Source organism: Melanotaenia boesemani, chromosome 2 (genome assembly GCF_017639745.1).
Source record: "Melanotaenia boesemani isolate fMelBoe1 chromosome 2, fMelBoe1.pri, whole genome shotgun sequence".
In the NCBI taxonomy this organism is placed as follows: Eukaryota; Metazoa; Chordata; class Actinopteri; order Atheriniformes; family Melanotaeniidae; genus Melanotaenia; species Melanotaenia boesemani.
In genome coordinates this window covers 41613511-41626427 of record NC_055683.1, presented here as the reverse complement: position 1 = coordinate 41626427, position 12917 = coordinate 41613511, and the positions used below count along the sequence as shown (strand labels likewise).

The 12917-nt window shown below is 44.1% G+C and overlaps 1 long non-coding RNA gene across 1 annotated transcript; it reads left to right on the top strand.

The window, feature by feature from the left end:
- The first annotated feature begins 2311 nt into the window (after nucleotides 1-2311).
- On the top strand, nucleotides 2312-12712 carry LOC121633913. The gene is made up of 3 exons (XR_006009140.1): nucleotides 2312-3459; nucleotides 6061-6062; nucleotides 12700-12712. It is a non-coding gene; the product is annotated as an uncharacterized LOC121633913 (long non-coding RNA).
- The last annotated feature ends 205 nt before the right edge of the window (nucleotides 12713-12917 follow it).

The window sequence follows — 12917 nt, the reverse complement described above, 5'->3', positions numbered from 1 at the left end:
ACACACACACACACACTCACCATAGATTTCTTAGACACAACCACATATAAAGGACCAAATTTCCCACAGACCCACAGACTGGACATTAAATTTTTTTTCAAACCCACAGACACTCATGCCCTCTTACACAAAACCAGTTTCCACCCCAAACACACCTTTGCTGAATCAGAATCAGAATCAGAAAGGTTTTTTATTGCCATATGAGTGAACAGGTTCACATCATTAGGAAAATGCTGCGGTACTTGGTGCAGACATAAAAACAATATAAGTTATAAGTTTAAGCATGCAATAAATATAAAATAAAAATTTTAAAACAAAATAAAGTCTCTACACTTTAACACAAAATTACAAAATATACAGGATGGGTATGGAATTAGAGCATAATCCAGAAAGTATGCTAAAGTGACAGTAAAGTAGCTTTGGTATGTTTGTCTCTTTTTGCATGAAGCACAGGTCCTGTGACTGAGACAGAGCGTTTATGGCCTAGAGTTCTTGTTCATGAGTCCAACAGCAGAGGGGTAGAAACTCTTCTTGTGGCGAGAGGTTCTGGTCCGGATGGACCGTAGCCTTCTGCCTGAGGGGAGTGGCTCAAAAAGTCCATGACCAGGATGAGAAGGGTCGGCTGCGATCCGGCCCGCACGGCCCAGTGTCCTGGAGGCGTACAGGTTCTGGAGAGATGGGAGAGTACAGCCGATCACCTTCTCAGCAGAGCGCACGATACGCTGTAGCCTCTGTACGTCCCTGGTGGTGGCTCCAGCGTACCACACGGTGATGGAAGAAGTGAGGATGGACTCAATGATGGCTGTGTAGAACTGCACCATTGTCTTTGTTGGCAGGTTGAATTTCTTCAACTGCCTCAGGAAGTACATCCTCTGCTGGGCCTTCTTGATGACAGAGGTGATGGTGGGCTCCCACTTGAGGTCCTGGGTGATGGTGGTACCCAGGAAGCGGAATGAGTCCACAGTGGTGATGGGGATGTCAGTCAGGATGATGGAGGGGAGTGGGGCTGTGTGCTTCCTAAAGTTCACAATAATCTCCACTGTCTTCTGGGCGTTCAGCTCCAGGTTGTTGTAGCTGCACCAGGACACCAGACGTTCAACCTCCATCCTGTAGGCAGACTCATCCCCGTCAGAGATGAGTCCAATAACGGTGGTGTCGTCCGCAAACTTAATAAGTTTGACAGACTGGTGGCTCGAGGTGCAGCAGTTGGTGTACAGGGAGAAGAGCATAGGAGAAAGTACACAGCCTTGGGGGGTGCCAGTGCTGATGGTCCGGGAGGCCGAGATGTTCTTCCCCAGCCTCACGTGCTGCCTCCTGTCCGTCAGGAAGTCAGTGATCCACCTGCAGATGGGATCAGGCACGTTCATCTGGGACAGCTTGTTTTGGAGGAGGTCTGGGAGGATGGTATTGAAGGCAGAGCTGAAGTCCACGAACAGGATCCTGGCGTAGGTTCCCGGTGAGTCCAGATGCTGCAGGATGAAGTGCAGGGCTATGTTGATGGCGTCGTCTACAGACCTGTTGGCTCTGTAGGCGAACTGCAGGGGATCCAGGAGGGGGGCCGTGAGGGATTTGAGGTGGGACAGAACCAGGCGCTCAAATGACTTCATGACCACAGAGGTCAGTGCCACAGGTCTGTAGTCATTAAGTCCAGTGATCCTTGGCTTCTTGGGGACAGGAACTATAGTGGAATTTTTGAAGCAGTCCGGCACGTGACACGCCTCCAGTGAGGCACTGAAAATGTCCGTAAACACTGGGGCCAGCTCGTTTGCACAGTGTCTCAAGGTGGCTGGAGAGACACCGTCTGGGCCGGGGGCTTTCCGGGGGTTCACACGTTCGAACTGCTTCTTCACCTGCTCTTCCCCAATGGAAAAGGTTGTGGGGGTGGGGAAGGAGGGGGGCGTTGTGGAAGTCCTTGATGATGCATTCTCCTCTGAGGCGGGGTAGGAGGGGGGGTAAGAGTCTTTGTTGTTGTTGGGACTGGGGCTGGTGGAGGTGTGAGGGCTGCCTGATGGTCCATCAAAGCGACAGTAGAATCCATTTAAGAGGTTGGCTGTTCGCAGGTCGTCAGTGGAGTGGGGGGTTTTGGGCTTGTAGTTGGTCATTTGCCTAAGTCTTCTCCACGCTGAGGCCGGGTCGTTCTCTGAGATTTCCTGTCGCATATTCTCAGAGTGCTGTGATCTAACAGTGTCCACTTCCCTGCTAAACCTGTATTTAGCCTCTTTGTAGCAGTCTTTGTTCCCACTCCTGAAGGCCTCCCTCTTCTCTAGCCACAGCTGTTTGAGTTTAGGAGTAAACCAGGGTTTGTCATTGTTGAAACTCACCCTGGTGCGTGATGGTATAATGCTGTCCTCGCAGAAGTGGATATATGAGGTCACAGTGTCCGTATACTCATCCAAACTGTCCGTGGCAGCCCTCATTGAGTCCCAGTCTGTAGTCTCCAAACACGTGCGGAGCTCCTCCACAGCCTCGCTGGTCCACTGTTTTATTGTCCTCACCACCGGTTTGGAGAGTTTCAGCCTCTGCCTGTACGCGGGGATCAGGTGGATCATTTCGTGATCAGAAAGACCGAGTGCAGCGCGGGGCACTGCGTGATAAGCTCCGCTGATCGTGCTGTAACAATGGTCCAATGTGTTCTCCTCTCTGGTCGGGCATTTAATGTACTGCTTATATTTGGGAAGTTCTTGGCTCAAGTTGGCTTTATTAAAGTCCCCAAGAACAATGATGAGAGAGTCCGGGTATGTCCGCTCCATGCACAGTATCTGGTCCGCAAGTGCACACTGAGCTACGTGCACGTCCGCGTCTGGCACGATGTAAACAGCGGCCAGTATGAATGAGGCAAACTCCCGCGGAGAGTAAAACGGTTTACAGTGAATGAAAAAATATTCCAGAGAGGGAGAACAGTGCTGAGCGATCACTGTCATGTCCGTACACCAGCCACTGTTGATGTAGAAGCAGACACCTCCACCTGTTGCCTTGCCGGAGAGAGCTGCTTGTCTGTCCGCGCGGAGAAGATGGAATCCCTCCAGCTGTAACGCGCAGTCCGGGACCTCCTCACACAGCCACGTCTCCGTAAAGCACAAAACACAGGATAAATAAAAGTCTCTGTTCGTGCTCCTCATCAGTGCTAGTTCGTCTATTTTATTCCTAAGTGAGCGCACATTGGACAGGAAAATTCCAGGTAAGGGCGTGCGTAATCCACGTCGCCGTAGTCGCACGAGCACACCAGCTCGCTTCCCTCTCTTTCGACGTCTCACTCTCCGGATCAAGGTCTGTATTAAATCTGCCGCCGATACGACAAAAACTGGAAATAGATCCACTGGTGTTGTTGTCCTAATGTTCAAAAGCTCTTCTCTGGTGTAAAAGTACCCAGAAGAATGTCCAGACACACAGTTAACGCACAAAAACAGACAAAACAATGCGCACCTAAGCACCAGGGCATCCGTTCGCGGCGCCATCTTGGTCATTGCTGGCCTGGTGAAGTCTCAACTGCTGAGGTTCAACAGGATCTGCACACAGCAGTCTGACTTTGCTGCAGCCACCAGGGTGCTGTTTCACTCTTTGGCCAAAAGAGGGTACTGTCGCTCTTTCCTCAGAAGGTGCTTCAGATCCTTCCTGCAAACAAAACCAATTAATGTTAATCCCATCTTACCTTTGGTAATTAATTATTCTCCCCCCTCAGTGAAACTGGTCCGTGTGCTCAGGAACAACTTCCAGGACCTGCTCCAGAATGCTGGGCTCCTAAAAGATCACCAAATGATTGGTGCTTTTAGGAGGAACCAGAACTTAAAGGACCATCTTATCAGGGCTAAGGTGAAACCTCTCTGTGACCCCAAAACCAGAAATCTGGGTCAATTTTTCCAGCATCGTCAGTGGTTATGCAGTCACTACAACAAGAATGTTTTTATGTCTGAAGGAAGAGGGAACCAACATTCAAAAAACTGCATTTATTTAATTACCTGCAAGGTGTGTGGCATCCAGTACGTGGGTGAAACTGGTAACACTCTGCTGACCAGATTCACCCAGCACAGGTACAACATCCTGAGGAAGAAAAAAACTCACACGATACTGGGCCAACATTTCCTGAAAAACTAAATCCAAAACCACCTAGATCCTTCTCAAATAAGGCAAAACAGCAAAACCTAATTGGTCATGGGACACACTCCGGAGTTTATCAACCTCGGCAGGGCCTCCCTTGGGTGAGGGTGTCTAGGGATAATGGCCGAAACACCCTGTGATCCCAGGGTCCATTACTGATGTGTGCTAAATTTTCACTCATCAAACAGGGTATGTACCAAATTTCTGCTTAAATCATTGTGAAAAAAAACCTAAATGTCTGCAACTGCAAAGACTCTCCAAAACATGGAAAGCCAAAATCCAGTAGCTCTTTGCTCCCTTCACTGGGTCCAATACTTTCCTTTCTTCCCCTCTACTGGATGGACTCCATAGGGGATTAAGAGCCAGAGTGGCCAGTGCATTGCATTTTGCTCCTTCTCCAAGCTGTTTTAGTTATTGAGCTGATTCAGGGGGAGTCATTGAGAAAAAAATGCCAATTCCCAACCCACCTTGTTGGTGGTGGGAGCTCTTTTCTCTTCTCCTAACCAGATAAAAAAAATTATATATATATATATATATATATATATATATATTAGGGTGTCCTCAAAAGCTGGAGATGCCGCTGGTTACTCCCATCAGGCCTGTTGTCACCACTGATTATACCTCTTCAGGATACTTAAAGGTTTCGGGACTAAGATCATTGGTACCTTTAGAAGGAATACAAATTTACAGGACCAGTTCCAGATGGGTCAACATCACACCTTCAGTTGACTCACATCTCTCAAGTATTTAAAAATATACAAAAACCTAAAGACTACATAATTATATTTTTTGTTACTATTGTGTTAATTTCTACAAGCTTGTTTTCTGACTTAAAAATGGATATTTCACATTGATTTCTACATCAATGTGCACCATATTACATAAATCCAGGTTTAATGTCAACATTCACATTTCAGACATGGTGGTGAAGTTATTATGTTTCTACTTCAATGTAAAAAGTTCTGGTGGGAACTCATGTGGCTTTCTGTGTGTGTGTGTGTGTGTGTGTGTGTGTGTGTGTGTGTGTGTGTGTGTGTGTGTGTGTGTGTGTGTGTGTGTGTGTGTGATGACACACTACCTGACCTCTCCGGTTTCACTCGGAGAGGCAATGCAAGACGAGGCAGAAGACGGTGGATGGACAGTGAAACAGTCTGAACACAGACAGGAAGTCAGGCTACTCACACTCAGGTGTTTACTGGGATTATTCTGGAGGAAACAACAGAAGAAGGTAAGGCTGAACTATCGGATGTTTTCAGTCTTGGATTTAGAAATACCGAGGTGTGAAGCTGTGTTTCTGAGGGCTGGAGTGAGCACAGATCAAATGTCACATGTTCTGTTGGACCTGTTTTCTAGGATTCTGGTTTGTGAATGAACTTCAGAAGATGTTTTCCTCTTAATTTATCCACATTCTATTCTACCGTCATTTGTCAGACAGTTTTATCCAAAGCAACTTATTTCTGAGAGTAAGAACAACACAAGCACGAATTCAAACAAGATCAGATGTCATCATTAAGTGGTGGTCAAAAGCTGGGAATCCAGTTGGACCCATGTGCTGTCATGTAGTGCTAGAGGCAGTGTGTGTGTGTATATATATATGTATATATATATATATATATATATATATATATATGTATATATAAAGCTTTTTGTAGTTTTTTATAAGTCATTTTGTTTAAACACAACTTCACGATTTTATCAAACAACATCAACTTTGGCATAAGTCCAGCAGCTTCTTCAGTACCTGGTTGAACCAAAGATCTGGACAAATCTTTCTACCTCATTCTGAGTAGAAGAGTTAAGCTAAGTGTGGAAATGCTCGTTAAACTGAGTCTTTAGCTTGCTTTTAAAAGTGGATAAGGACTCTGCGGATCGGACGGAGTTTGGTAGATGGTTCCACGACCGGGGAACAACAGAGGAGAAGAGTCTAGCTACTGATGTGGCGCCACCTTGTGGTGGGAGCACTAGGCGTCTTTCACTGGCAGAGCGTAACTGTGGAGAGATCCACGGATTTGAAAGTTTCCAGCATGTTTATAGCTTCTTCTCTAAACTAGTTTCAAGTTTATTTTCAAAAGAACATGAATGGAGAAGTCAATGTTTTTAATCATCAGTCTGTCACAGCTTGATAAAAACACGAAGCCTGAGAGAGAGGGTCATACTCCATCGTGGTATCTCATCAGAATCTAATTCCTTTAGGCTGTTTATCTGGAAAGGAAGTTTCTGTTCTGACCCAGCAGGTGTTCTTCATGGCTCATCTCTGATTCACAGCTGATGAATGGGAGTACTGGAGGGAAACTAGACCTGAGCACAGAGCTCTTTCAGGGTTTCTTGAAGGGACTCCTATAGCCACTGTGAACCCTATGCAGGTTGGGAAATTATTTGAGTGATGATGACTAAAAAGATGATTTTCATTTTTAAATGAGTGGTTCAGTTAATTGGTAGTCACAACATTTTATTCCAGTATGAACTGGTTTCTGTCCCCTTCTGCGGTACTGGTTCAGTTGCATCTCAATCTGGTAACCGCGGCAACATGTCTGCATGGTGGCGTGAGCAGAAAACACGAGCAGGTGTCTGTTAATCCGCCCCCATTCAGTAGTGAAAAATTAAGGATAATCTGACATCAGTTCAGGTTGCAGCATCATCTGTGCTTATGGAAGTGAGATTTATTTTGCTATGTTATCCATTTCTAAATATGACTCAGACTTTTAATAGTTTTAAAGACGAGCTCCATGATGAGCTTCGTGTTTGCTTTTATAACACAGTGCTGACTGAGCGCAGTGTTTAGCATAAGCCAGAAGACGTAGTATTTATAGGCTGGCTGACTACAGTAAACTAGCTGATCAGGGATCAGATATTAACAACTGCTGCTGCCACCAACAACTGCTGCAGTTTAAATTAGCTCAGTCTGGCTGCAGCCAGACTAACCACTAACTGAACTGGGTCACATCAAAAGGTTAACAATCTTACACAGGAAACGCAATTAAGATGTCAATATTAGCACTCTTAGCTTAAGCTCAGGATAGAGCATTAGCTATACGATGAGCTGGCTGCTACTGACTAAGAACCGTTTTAATACAGAGGGATTATCACACGGATCTTGTTGCTAAAGATCCAGCAGTGTTTACAAAGGCCTCACTCAGGAAACCAGCACACACCTGGCAGGAACAGGTTCACTACTAACCCCAACACCTGGACCACAACCACTGATACTCCTGTCAGGTAACACTTTAACCTGTGAAGCTCTGTCAGCATTTTCAGAAAAAAGCTGAGCATGCATTCCCAAAGTAAATGCTCTCCATAATGAGGTTCATTTCATGTTCTGGTGTCTAGAGACATCTAGAGACCCAACAGAATGGATCATATTGTCAAAAACAATGTAATTAAATTTTATTTATGTACATATATATGTATATTCATTCATTCATTCATTCATTCATTCATTCATTATCTACCACTTAGTCCATTATGAGTTGCGGGTAAGCTGGAGCCTATTCCAGCATTTTAGCAGGTGAGAGGCAGGTACACCTGGACAAGTCACCAGTCCATCACAGGGCCAACAGAAATAGGCACAAACAACCATTCACACTCACTCCTAGGGGGAATTTAGAGCGCCAATTGCATGTAACATGCATGTCCAAAGACATGCATATATTGTATATATTGCATGCACACACACACACACACACACACAGGGGTTTTAGCAACAGAAAGATGATTTTGGTCATGCTCCTCCACTATTGGTGAAAACTGACAGAATCACTTGCTAAACTTTCTGCTTCCACACTGATGGCCAGAGGTGATTATTCCTGAGTAAAGTTGGATCTAACTTCAGGCTTAGCTCCTTCACTTTACCCAGCAGCTAGCAGCAGCTAGCTTCAGGCTTAGCTCCTTCACTTTACCCAGCAGCTAGCAGCAGCTAGCTTCAGGCTTAGCTCCTTCACTTTACCCAGCAGCTAGCAGCAGCTAGCTTCAGGCTTAGCTCCTTCACTCTACCCAGCAGCTAGCAGCAGCTAGTTTCATGCTTAGCTCCTTCACTCTACCCAGCAGCTAGCAGCAGCTAGCTTCAGGTTTAGCTCCTTCACTCTACCCAGCAGCTAGCAGCAGCTAGCTTCAGGCTTCACTTTACCCAGCAGCTAGCAGCAGCTAGCTTCAGGCTTAGCTCCTTCACTCTACCCAGCAGCTAGCAGCAGCTAGTTTCAGGCTTAGCTCCTTCACTCTACCCAGTTGTGGTGAAGCAGTGTGGGACTCTGCTGGAACTAGCAGAGCTGTGTTGTGTTCACTGCTAAAGCTGGTAGCAAAAACATTCCCTGCTAAACAGGAGGTTTCTCACAGCGACATCCTCAGCTCCAACAACCCCCTTCCCCTTCGGTGTGCATCATTTTTGCCTGCCAGCCCTTGTAGGGGCCATGTTTTTTTAACACAGCGCTGTAAACCTCACCACATCTGCACAATGACATAACTCCTCCAAACAAAACCTCAACTTTAAAAAAAATCTGTCAACTTTGTGCGCCATTTCGACTGCACATCCCTAGAACTGACATGTCTTTTATCAATCAAACCCATGCAACTGGGCAGAATATTGTGATTTTAGATGGGTAACTGCTCCCTGAGCATTTAGCTAAGATTCCAGACTTTCTGTGGATACTGCACATTTATTGACCATTCTCAGCTTACATTTCTGAACATGTTACTTGCACATCTGTGATGTTCATGGGTAGCAAAAAGATAAACAAAGCAGGCCTAAGTCACATTATTGCTGCCTTACATACAGAAATAGCGACATCCATTTAAAACGTTATCATGCATCACCATCATACTTCCACATGTCTTTTGTGTTGCCATGGTTGTTAAGGCAATTATTCCACTAGTGGGCAGTGCTAATATTACAGATTATTCCCACAAGCCAACATCAGTTTCAGACAGCGATATTGGACCTTTGTGAAGTAGTTTTCATAAGCCCGACATGCCCTAAAATACTAGCATATCCTTTCTTCAAAAGCTTCTGCAATTTTTACAGTTGCGTTTGTTCGTTTGTCCGCCAGGACAGTGCATTATAACAACAGTAAACCTGTAATATGTCTGAATTATCAAAGGGCTAGTTTTCATCTGTAGTCCTGTTGGCCAGTTGTACAGTGCCACCCTAGGTAAAACATAAAATGGTCTAAACAATATACAACAATAAAATACAACAGCAGTATTAAAGCTGTGTTAGACCATTACAGAGCAGCAGCAACAGAGAAGCAATATGAGACAAAGCAGCATAATTATAAGCACATGCAGCAACAAAAAGGTTAGTAAAAATGTAAAAGCAGCAATATGAGTATCATGCACATCAGTAAAGTAGGTGAAAACATGTTAGATGCAGAGTAAGAAGCATCAATATTATTAGCCTAAAACTATCCAGCTTACAAAGTAGTACTGTAAAAAAAACATGCACAACTAAAACACAAGATGGCAGCAGCTGAGGTTCAGTGCTGGCAGGTCTGATTAGTGATAAGCCAATTTTTAGATGAGAGCAAAAGAGGTTAAATGTATTGTTGTTTCCTTCCTGATCTTATTCTTTGGTTTGTTTCTTTTACTGGTCGCATGTCAGCTATTCTGCTGAGCACTGCCCCCATGATTTCCAGTGGTATTACTCTGTCTTCTGCATCAAGCAATGGATAGATAAGGATAGATAAGGATAGCTAAGGATAGCCAAGAGCAAATTACACGTGTAATCAACACAGAAGATGGACAAAACTGTCTATCCGACTGCTGTGTCCTCCTCTGTGTCTGAGGGAGGAAGAACACTCTGTGTTTTTCTCTTTTGATTGCAGTTCTAATTTGAAACACTAGGTGTCAACGCTACTTACTTTGCCTTAACTGTATATTTGTATTTATATGTTATGTGGTGAGCAGGAAGGGCCCATATACAGGATGATGACGGAGACAGGCGGATATAGAAAATGTTTTTCATTTCAGAAGAACGTTTTCTACATCTGCCTGCAAAGTAACACCAGGGTAAAATAGTACATGGTCCGAAGTAAGAAAGAAAACACCAAGCAGAAATGCTATGAACACTGACGGGGAGAAAAACTTGGACTGGGAAGACGAGGGAGGGTTAGGATCTGGGGGCAAAGGGCAAAAGAGTATAAATACAAGGGAGAAAATAACTAAATAAAGAGCAGGTGTGGTAATCATTGGAGCCAGGTGGACAAAAAACTGCTAGTAAAATTAACTGAAACTTTAATAAGGAGGATGAACAACATTCCAATAAACAAATAAAAGAAAGAAAATTCAACTCTAAACCTGCAGGTCATCACATAATCCACTACAAAGTTCAGGAAGGAGGTAAGCTCACAGAACAACGTTGTTCTGTGGATTCATTTTAAGGTTTGGTTCAATGGCAACATCTTCTTTCCTTCCAGGAAGCCACAGCGAATCATCCACTTCCGTCTGCCCTGATATGGAAGTTGTAGGATGTATTCACACGTTCTGTCTGCACATGTTTTACACAGCATGCCCTTCCTGACACAACCCTCTGCATGTATCCGGGCTTGGAACCGGCCCTCAGAGATTACTGGCTTCTGTCTCCCTTGGGGCTGTAGATGCCGGGGATTGAACCCGGGAGCACAGACATGCACAGCATGCACTCTACCACTGAGCCACATCCCCAGCATGCATTTAAGAACCATAAAGCTTCTTTTTTAATAGAGCAAATTGCATTACTGCATAAGTTTGCGCTTTAAAATGTGTCATTAAACACATTATATGGTACAAAATGAAAGGAAATAAAAATAATTCATAATTCCCAGAGAAATTGTAATGTTGAATTATGGCTTTTTGTGAGAAATTATGAATCGTTCAGAGTCTTATTCTGAAAGATGATGCCTGCCACCAGGACAGACCTGGTGCTGCCTGCTACCCAGATGAGATGGAGATAAGACAGATAAAACATTATATGTCACTTTCAGGTTCTTTAGACCATTTTAAAGTTCGCAAACATTGCGACATTTTTGGTGAGCAGAGCTTAGCCTGGAGGCAAAAGTGAGGGCTCGAAGCTATGTTATCAAGTGGCAGCTAACAATTTTCAGTGGCATTTTAGTAAACGGAGGGTTTTCAAGCACGTGGTTCAGTCTCGGAACTGTCTGAATATGTACAGACACTCACTCTACAGACCGTGACAGCTATTTTAGAAAATTAGATGGATGCAGGCTGGCTGATCCATACACCATATGGGAGTGGCATGAAGATCTTTTTGGACTGGCGATAGTGGAGTGGCCAGACATCTACACGTACCTAATCGAGACACCATGTGTGTACAGCAAAAAGAAATTCAAAGCATATAAATTGCTGGATGCTTACAAGGGTCATAAATGGACACATTCAAATAATAAAAAATATCAACTTACGCCCCGATCTTTGCATGCTGCGGTCTGAATTTTAGCATTTATTTGCTTGCTAATGCACTGATAAAGGTAACGTTATATATCTGACATTTTCCTCTTTAATGTACAATTTGGTTTATTTGGACTTGATAACAATCACTTAACATTCCATTTATCTTACCTGCAAACACAAGAATAGTTCATTATCATCTCGGTCCAGTCCTTTCATCTTATTGCATTCAGCTAGAATTGTTTTCATTATCTTCTGAGCGGTTATCCTAAAAAAAAAAATAATAATAATATACTGCCAGGAATGTTGTTCCTCGTATTCTGGCACCCAAACACACAACAAGACAACATTTTTCAGTCATAATAACACTTGAGATAGCTCTTTTCTACAGTGTTTTTATGCACTTTCCTCTCTTTTTGCCTCCAGATACAGTTGTGACGTCACTGATTACATAGGCCATGAAAGGGTCCATACAACATCCAGAAGGATCTCTAAGTCAGTGTGACACTCATCCATCAACCAGGCATTCAGGAAAAATCTGGTTTGATCCATGAGAGCAGTGAATGGGTAAAGATAAATGAGCTGGATCAGACTATAGTCTCACAACCCCATAACATTTCCAGGTTTCAGACTTACAGCTTCCTTGGCTTCTGAACTGCAATGTGATCCGTGTGTGTGCGCGCGCGTGTGTGCACTGCATCCTGGCAGCATTTTGTACTGCGGAGATTTCAGAAGGAAACTGGAGGAACTGAAGTTGACTGTCAGTCAGTTTCACTCTGAGAACATCTCAGTCAGAGAATTCATCACCATTTACTGGATGGATAGATAGACAGGCTTCATGCCCCTACTGGTTGATGACAACTATGTCTTGAAGCTTAACATAAATGTTTGCATCATAAACAGCTTCATAGTGAGTAATTTTTACTAAATATCTGGAAACTAGACAGAGAATTGTCTATTTCATTAATCATCATCATCTTCCAGATGTGACAGAAACTGTTGGATTCATTTGAAAACACATCCTTGTTCACTTGTTTTCAAAGAAAACACACTAATGGCTCCGTGACATCTCTGGTTTGATATCAAGGTAATCTCAGGCAAACTATCGGACATGTGGGATTAAAAGCAGCTAGAAATGCCATGTGAACAGCGCCCCCTGTATGTGGGAAGACTAGTATTTATTTCCTGCTCAGATATCAGTGGACGTCAGTGTGGAGGGCAGCCTGCGAGACAGGAAATACCAGACGTTTCTGAGCGCGTTCAACAACGTTCTGCAGTCTACAGTTACACACACTCATGCTTGGTGTGTGAGAGGCTGCATGACAGCAGAAAGACTCCTCTATCAATGTGACACAACATCACACTCTTCTGGAACAACAACACCGATAAGATGAGGAGGGGTAGGGGGTCAGGACAGGTTCACCACTGTTGATCTGAAATGAGGCTTC